The sequence below is a fragment of the Tuber melanosporum genome, assembly GCF_000151645.1.
Source record: "Tuber melanosporum whole genome shotgun sequence assembly, scaffold_53, strain Mel28".
In the NCBI taxonomy this organism is placed as follows: domain Eukaryota; kingdom Fungi; phylum Ascomycota; class Pezizomycetes; order Pezizales; family Tuberaceae; genus Tuber; species Tuber melanosporum.
In genome coordinates, this window is record NW_003299099.1 from 101,652 (window position 1) to 111,344 (window position 9,693).

The window sequence follows — 9,693 nt, forward strand, 5'->3', positions numbered from 1 at the left end:
CCACACGCACAAATGCGGTCACAGCATGTCTCGAGGCAAGCTCTTCACGAAGAAGAGTTAGAGAAAGCTTCCGATAGGTGTTTCCGATAGGAGACAAAGGTCTTGTACTATCAGTAACCTAGGTAGAGGTCTAGTGCTATCGTAAGTCTAAGGAAAGAAACAGACGAAGAAGAGAAGTATTGTTCCCCATCGCCAAGAACTAACTATCAGAGGAGGGATCATTACAGCATCACATAATTGTACCCAGAAACCTACTTCCTTCCAACTTAAGATATTCTAGCTGGACGAGTTGTCATAATTATTATCTTTCTTCCTGAGTTTATTCCTCGCTAGATCTGATTACAGCTGAACGGTAAGATCACCGCAAAGTGCTACAACTCTCAATCAGCTCATCATGTTGTTACGTTAAGTTCTCATTTCACAAGAAAAAAATAATAATAGCAGGTAAGAGACATGTGGAGATCGATAGGGTCTTAAATTGAGAGACTTTGATGTCCTACTAAATGCTTGGCATCCCAGAAACCACCTCAAAACAGGAAATTGAGAAAGTCTGGAAAAAGCTAGCACTAGCTGTTCATCCAGACAAGGTCGACAAGGATTGGAAGGAGAGGGGCACAAAAGTATTTAGAAGTTAGTAAAACTATGGTCCCAAGAGGAGTGCTCCTAAGCTAACCTTTATTTTGCACTTAGAAGTGCAGGAGGTGGCTAAGACCCACAGATTCGAGAAAGAGCACTTCACAGAAAATGCTTTTTGCTTCAAAGATCCCAAAGGAGAAGACAATACTATTGGTGACGCTCCCCTGCGGGAAGACACAATACTCCAACGTGGGGCGTCCCAGCTAGCGGTATACTAGAAGGTCACAGATTTTCTTAAAGCTGTCTGGGAGAACCGCAATGACCAAGGCGCTATTCAGGAATTAGAATCACTGAATAAGAGTATAATCTCTCTGAACATCTTCAGTGGTATGATGTAAGGATCCCTCCGTGGACAGTTAGTTCTTAGTGATGGGAAACAATACTTCTCTCCTTCTCCTGTTTCTTTTATTAGTCTTACAATAGCACTAGGCCTCTGCCTGCATTACCGATAGTACAAGACCTTTGTCTTCTATCGAGAACACCTATCGTGAGTTTTCTCTAACTCTTCTTTATGAAGAGCTTTCCTTGGAGTAACAATAATATTGCAATAAAGATAAAGATTGTAAAGGTGTTTTAAATTCGTTAAAGTAATAAGTAGGAAAAGTACTTAGAATTTAATCTAATTTTATTTAAACTTGTATCTCCAACACTGGCATACGATGAGCCCCCACCAGCACAGGGATTCCGCTAACTGGAATACAGCTAATCCTAAGCTAACTAAGTCTACATCCCCGCACCTACTATGCCTGAGTCATGCCCATATGAGTACTAAATCCAAGACCATCAAACAACCAAGCGCCCACCCCAGTCCAAGTGCATAGTCCCTCTAGTATGAAGTCAACCAGCACTAAGCATAGCCGAAGCCAAGTAAAAGACCAACCCAACAAGATTCCTCATCCAACAAACATAAAATCACTACCACCTGGTCTGAAAACCGTTCCGCGAAACCCCTACTACAGTAGAAAACCAACAAATATACATACTAAACCTACTGGCAATACAATAGCAGGGAGGAGACAACCAACATACCAACTTCTCACACCCACTTGCCAGGCCATCGGCCCTATGAACTCACTTTGCCGGTTGACTCCAATGAGCATACCGGTGAGGAGGACCTGTACCTGCTGCCTATCCCCCAACCAAAAGAACACAAACATAGGAAATTCATAGAGGTAGTAACAGACTAAGAAGGTCAGTAGGGTCTATCTCCCACCTGTGGTGCCATGCCTCCTCCTTCTACACCCATAGCCAAACCAAAGAAACTAAACAAACCCCACAAAACCCAACGTGCAAGACTCAAACAAGTGCAACAAGGTAGTTGCAACACACTATCCTCACAGGTGGCTGTCAGCTAGCCAGTCCATCGGAGAGCTTTACAGCACTCAGCAGATTCACCCAACAGATAAAGCTGGACTGGAAACACTTAAGTAGACCTCGCGCAACCTGACGTAGGCCCGACCAGTACTTGCAGGTGCCTCTTCCCCCAAATCAGCCCCCCCTAAGTCCCACAAGCCAGAAGCCACAGAGTCCATCCAGCCCTCTAGCTCCTCAAACAGATCAACCATCCGATAGCCACAGGACAGCCTATACCAAGCCCCATCAGGCAGCCACTGGTCTTGGCCACACCAACAGAGCCCCAACTTGTAACATGTTTGCTAGGTGCTAATCACGTTATCGATCATAGATACAATAGTTGGCAGGTGGCCTGCACTTCCAGAGAGGAGGCGAGAGCTGAGAACTAAAGGAGGCTTCGAAGGTGTACTGAGGAACAAGGAAGTAACCATTCAACCAAGTATATTGAAATACTGTCTGTCGAAGTCTGCCTTTTCTATCATAGAAATAGGTGGTCTTTAAATACACAAATCTGTTCATGTCTAGCATGAACGAAACTAATCAAAGGTATCAATTGATACACTTTAGTAAAACTACTTAAGTATCAAAGTGATACTTAAAATAAAACATAAAACAAAACTAAGTATCAAACGATACTTAAAACAAACTAAGTATCAAGGCAATTCTTAAAACAAAATATGAAACAAAACTAATAACCGAGTACCCGTACCGGTTACACAACTCCCAGCAATATGCAGCTAAGGGGAACTCACCAGCTACAGCCAGGAGCCACAAAGGTGGCAGCACCAATACCCGAAGGCACTGGCACCAGCCACACTATCCAATCCAGTCAAACTGAAGTCCAACCAAGTCTGGAAAGAGTAGGCAGAGCCAGTCAAAGCCAGCCCCACAGGTCTGGCAACAGGCACAGACCTAACAACGGGCAAGAGGCTCTCCCAACTGATACGACATGGAGGGGGAGGGCGAGCAAACAGAAGCAGACAAACAGAAGGTAGGCCCTACTTGCAATGTGTGGAGCTACAACCACAATCCACAACAGAACTACCCAAACACACAGACATCGTGAGTATCTGGCAGGCAATCGTCCCACACCACCTCAGGCAGTAATGAAAACCACACCAGGGGGTAAGTATTCTCAAGGTAAAAGCTATCCCCACCGAAGGGAGGAGGAAACACCTGACTGAACTACCATAAATGCTGTAAGGACAAAAGCTCTAAGAGAATAGTGATAAATAACATTGTAGGATTCCAACTGTAGAAACGAAAATGTAACAAGCAGGAGCTGGGCATGCACCACCCTGCCACCTGCGGTATGATGCAGCCGGAATGACGAGTTGATACTTGGGAAGGTTATCAGTCTAACCAATGGGAGTTTTAGATTGTGATAACTAAGAACTCTGTTAAAACCTAACAAGATATATAAGCTGGCCCAAAGAACAACACTGGTAATCCCCCTAAGCACAATGTTCAATTCTCCCCAATCGAACACGAAACCTGTGAGTAGACAATGGACAAGAAATCAAAGACATTTTACTGAAAGGGGCTCATAAGTGACCATGATGAATAGCTCGAGGTACCAGCATTGTGAGATAACTAGCGGCTAACAAAATGGGAAGCATACAAGTAATCCGCCACACATTGTCAACAGACCTTAATACTAAGAACCCCAGGAACTACTGAGCGAACTCAGATATCTCCACCAGAATTCAAGGCATCAAGGACCATTGCGGCTGCGAAAGAAACGCTATGGGTGAAGCAAAGGTAAGGACAATGAAAAGTACAAAGAACAAAGCATGAAGAGCCTATCCTCCTCGGCCATACCAGCCTCCTTATATAGTATTCTTCCCGCCCTAAGTCATGTGACCTAAAGTGGTCACATACGCGAATGCAAATCCTAACAAACTAATCATATGACCAAAGTGGTCACATGTCTAAAACCCATGACCTTGTCACGAGCTCATGTGCAAAAACTCAGAAACTAATTATAACGCAATAAAGAAGTCATATGATCCCAAGTGGTCACATGCGCAAAACCCATAACCTCATAACAAGGTCATGTGCAAAACATAAGTCACATGCGCAAGGAATACCCACAAGGCACACTCGCAAGGCATACTCGCCAGTTGCACGTTCCATTACTCATAATTGAGTCATGTGCGAAACATAACACACCATAACATAATAAGTCATATGACTCAAATAAGTCATATGTGTGAGACAAGAACATACCTATGACTCATAATCATGAGTCATATGAAAACCTTTGCCTGTGCCAAGCTACATTCATGACACCTGAGCGAGGAGGAAGTGGATTGATTTATTTTCAAAATAAATTGGTACTGGACCCAATTTAGAAACATGAAACTGTTGCGGTAAGAGGCAATATCAAAGACAATAAACATAGTAAACCAATTGTTTGATGAGAAAAACAAGTGACATGGGTATCTCGATAACAGGAACTTTCAACCATACGTGAGTGGCAGCTCTGTCTTTGGCCGGTCTATACCCAAGGCAGCGTAGGAGTGGAAGGAACAAGGTGAACAGAAGGAGCAGAAGGAGCAGAATGAGCAGGTCCAACAGAAAGAGCACAAGGTGCAACATCAACAGAAGGTGCACAAGGGGTACGACAGACCAGGTTTCAAGTCTAGGTATACTGCTAATGGAGAGTTGATAGACGGGCATCGAATAGTGGGGTATAGCATGTAACTGCTTGTAGTAACAAAAAGGATATCAGGCAATGTCCACTGGAAACTACTTCACTTGAGTAGTTTTATCTGGACAGTTGTAGATGCCTACATGTCATGTACCCACGCAAAGCAACTTGATGGTGGTAATGTGGAGGGGGTATATTTGAAGGTGTTGAATGTCGCACAAGCAACCAGCAAACCTGACACCCGCCGACTGCCAGTCACAAGTGCAAAGGTGGAGTGGTTTGATAAAGAAGAGCCCTCCTGGATAAGTCGATCAGCTTTGCGGAAGCTCTTGAGTAGAAAGCCTGCAGGTGATGAAATAGCCTCAGTTATGGGGGTACAAGAGGCATCTGAGCTCCCTGGGTATCCTCAGATGTCCCTTAAGCCTCTCCCCCAGCCCACAGATGAGTTTCCCCACCTCTGCATTCCCAAAATGTCACGCCTCCAGCACTCAAGTCTGAGGAGCTAGACTTTACTGCATTCTTTGTGGCTTGGCAACCGTTATCGCAAAAGAAGGCCACACCAGCTGAAATGTTGGCTTATTTGGCGAAGAATGCTCCAGCAAATTGAGCCACCGGGAGGAGAGCACTACTCAAGTAGCTGTAAAGTGCAGAATATAAGGGGTTGTGAGGGACTTGGATTGAGGAGTATTTTTCTTTTGACTATGATTTTTGTAAGAGCAGGCTAGGACATTGTTGCACAAGACAGGGATTGTTTTGCAGGTTGAGATAGAGGTTATTTTGCGGGTTGATTAACTTAGCCCTCTCTTGTACGAAAATGTCTCCCATAGCTCATACAATAGTGTTTCTAGATATTCTAATAGTGAGATTTTGAAAGCATATAGCACAATATTGACTGAATTGAGGCGATTCAAAATTAGCAATATTCAAAACAGGTATCATTTTGTATGCCACTTAACTCCAGTTCTGAAATAGGATGTACAGTACTAGTACTGTACTGTACTTGTGATGTTTTTTGACTGGTACTTAAATACCCCAACAATGATATTGTCCAAGAACTATACAAACATACTAAAAATCTGAGATTCCTCAATTATTGGAGTTGGGAAATTTTTTTATGCGTACTTGTAGGCTATCGCTCAAGAAATTTTCTTTATTTAAGAACCAACAGGACCAACCCTACTCCGTACAATATTATGCAAATAAGAAAACAATTTCAACAAACAAAAAGAATAGCGAAAACAAGCTACCCTATGATAATCCTCCCAAGTCACTTCAGCCACTGCTTCTTTCATTCTACTCCCTTAGCTCAATGAACCGCCTCTGGACATCCAGCAACAGGATCCTGTATGCACTTGTTTGTAATCTAGTTCATACTTGGGCCTCGAGCCTCTCATGCGCATACTTTAGCTCAATGAAGCACTCGCGGAGTGCCAGCAACCCGGTCCTCTGGGCACATTCTTGTGATTCAGTCTGTGGTTGGATCACAAGCCTCTCATATGCATTGCTGAAAGGAAGATATATCCTAAAATCGGATTCTTTCGATCCAAGTATTGACCAACACAAAAAGATGCCCCATGCTATCTTGTTAGGATTGAACTCCATTAAATCAAGAATGCAGGCATTCCAAAGAACCTCAAAATCAAGCCATTTCAAGGCCAAAATTTGGCTAGGTGTGGATTCTCCCTCCTCTAGTGAGTCTTGTATAATCACATCTACCAGACCATCAGTGGTAAATTTTATCGATTCCCTCAACCATCCACTCAGCGTGAAGCTAACGGATGGTATGATCCTCTAATATGATCATCAGCTACTAAGTTTGCTCATAAGATGGATCTGTACTCACTGTAGGAAGCGGTGATTGGTTTAATTCCATACCGAGAAACACAAGACAGACCCTATGAATGATGAGAGTTCAATATAGATACAATTAGAGAATGAATGAAAGTAGACTGTTAGCATGTCAAGGGGGGGAGCAGCTCCTATATATCTTAAATCTATTACTGTTAAGCAGCAGCTCAGGGTTTTTTATAGCTGCAATCCTATATAAAGACTCAGGTACTTGACCATTAACCCACCCATGTACTGACAACAGACAAAGTTGTAGACTTAATTGTGAAGTAAAGTTTTACATGACCTATGTGCTCCAATCCCAATTGACTATTTCTTTTTTTTCAGCTGGATGGGATGGGATACGGCTGATCTGAATCTGAAAGCTACCGATTACTGGTAGAGCCCTTGGAAGGGGGGCGGGTCCGTGTATGATTATGTCATAATCCTTGATGAAATTAAGTAATACTTGGATTCCACACTTTACCTCTCAGGCTCTTTCTATATTCAGGACTTTATCTTTGGGAGACTCAGGATTTTCTTGACAAGCCTCTCGAATATTAACTGTGGCCAACTTGAGAAGCAGCTCAGCTTCGGCATAGGTATTGGGAATCTAGAGTGTTTGTTGTCATCAGAAATAGATAGCGGTGAGCAAATGCATATGCTCGTAGGGGGGGGGGGGTATACTGTCGTGTCCCTTGTTGGAAATACTCTAGCAGATATGCACTTCCTCTTCAGAAAAGGATCTAACAATGACAAGTCTCTGTCAAGAGTATTCCAGCTCTCGCATATGCCTCCAGCAGAGGCAGACTCTGGAGAGATGTTAGGAATACTGGGATCTGATACCTAGGAAGCCACTCTAAGTAGGATAACCCCACTCAGAATTGGAATCTCTGGTCTCCAACGCCCCTCTCCGGCCCCCTGATGGTGCCCGCATGTCATCATACATATTAATCTCAGTTACATAACTCAATTGGAACATCACATGACTCTTCACTGAAGGTCATGTGTTCAACTCCTGTTGTCATCAAAGTTATTTCTGGTATTGAGTTGTTTTTTACAAATACCACTTACAACTGCAAGGCTCCCTGCATGACAACTGAGGACTTCCAACCAAAGGCTTATGATTCTATCCCATAGGGGTACCTCTTCTCTACACGAGGGAAGTTACTGGATAAGAATCTATTAGTTGGAACAGGAGATATTGAGCTTCGAAGTTGGTGACCTCAGAACGTTGCATACACTACTTCACAGTACTACCCAGAGCAACCAAGGGTTGCCGACTGAGGGATTAATTGTCAATCTGGTGGAATAGCTTCCTGCAAATTCGTAGGAAGTCCTCTGGAAGATATCTATCAATTGAGTAAAGAGTTATCAAGGCTTAAAGTCACATGACATACAATACTTGTAATAACGACAACCTTAGTAAATATAGCCCACTGTTGAAACTAATCATTTCATTTATGGCGAAAGACAATTGGGACCAACTCAGTTCAACTTGAGAACTAGGTTACAAGTTTAAAGACTCTAATGATAGAGTAATTACTATTGGGAACTGTATAGTCCCTAGATAGTTACATTGCAATTATCGAAGAGAGTACGATAGTTTTCAGGGTCTACAGGTATTCGCACCTTTGAAGAATACCTGACGTTGTGAGTTAATATTAGAAAGGTACATGTAACCCGTATGGGTACTCGGTTATTAGTTTTGTTTTCTGTTTTGTTTTAAGTATCGCTTTGATACTTGGTTTGTTTTAAGTATCGTTTGATACTTGGTTTTGTTTTATATTTTATTTTAAGTATCGCTTTGATACTGGGTTTGTTTTAAGTATTGTTTGATAGTGGGTTTTGTTTTATGTGTTGCTTTAAGTATCGCTTTGATACTTAGTTTTGTTTTATGTTTTAAGTATCACTTGATACTTAATTAGTTTTATCAAAGTATATCGATTGATACCTTTGATTAGTTTCATTCATGCTAGACATGAACAGATTTGTGTATTTAAAGACCGCCTGATTCCACAATGGAAAAGGCAGACTTCGACAGACAGTATTTCAATGTACTTGGTTGAACAGTTACTTCTTTGTTCCTCAGTACACCCTTGAAGCCTCCTTTAGTTCTCAGCTCTCGCCTCCTCTCTGGAAGAGCAGGCTACCTGCCAACTATCGTATCTATTACCGATAACGTGATTAGCACCTTGCAAACACGTTACATTATATAGTTGTAGAATAAGTAGACGTAGTCCGTGAACACTCAGATGTGGAATATAAATATTGAAGTGCCTCCCAAGCTTTAGACATCATCAAGCAACGGAGAAGAGACCTTAACAATATAATATTGTTTTTACAATTCTATCTTACTTTACCTATTGTACTTCACTCTTAGTAGTCATAAATGAAAGGAGTAAATATGAGTCTTCCTAGACCATCTCTGTCTATAGAAATGAATCTTGATTGGCATTGACAATTCTGAAGTCTATCTGATTGTCTCTGCCTAATAGTATATTGTTAGATCATCTTGTTACCAAGGTTGTCTACCTATCTACCTACCTCCTCCTACTGCACGATGTGGCTAGGACATCAAGTGTCTCACCACATATTCCATTTAAATGGAAACCTCCAGAACCCTAGTGTAACCGGTGCGGGTACTCGGTTATTGGTTTTGTTTTATGTTTGTTTTAAGTATCGTTTGATACTAGGTTTTGTTTTATGTTTGTTTTAAGTATCGCTTTGATACTTAGTTTGTTTAAGTATCGTTTTGATACTTGGTTTTGTTTTATGTTTTGTTTTAAGTATTGCTTTGATACTTAAGGAGTTTTACCCAAGAGTATCAATTGATACATTTGATTAGTTTCGTTTATGCTAGACATGAACAGATTTGTGTATTTAAAGACTGCCTGTTTCTACGATAGAAAAGGCAGACTTCGACAGACAGTATTTCAATATACTTAGTTGAACGGTTACTTCTTTGTTCCTCAGTACACCCTCGAAGCCTTCTTTAGTTCTCAGCTCTCGCCTCCTCTCTGAAAGAGCAGGCCACCTGCCAACTATCGTATCTTTACCGATAACGTGATTAGCACCTTGCGAACACGTTACATTTTTTTAACATCAGCAAGTGGTTAAGAACCTGTCCCCAGATTTAGGCCTGATCAACCTATCGATATCCACCTCAGAACGCTAGCGGAGAGAAGCGGCAGAATCACAGCACATTCAGCTTCATCTCAAAC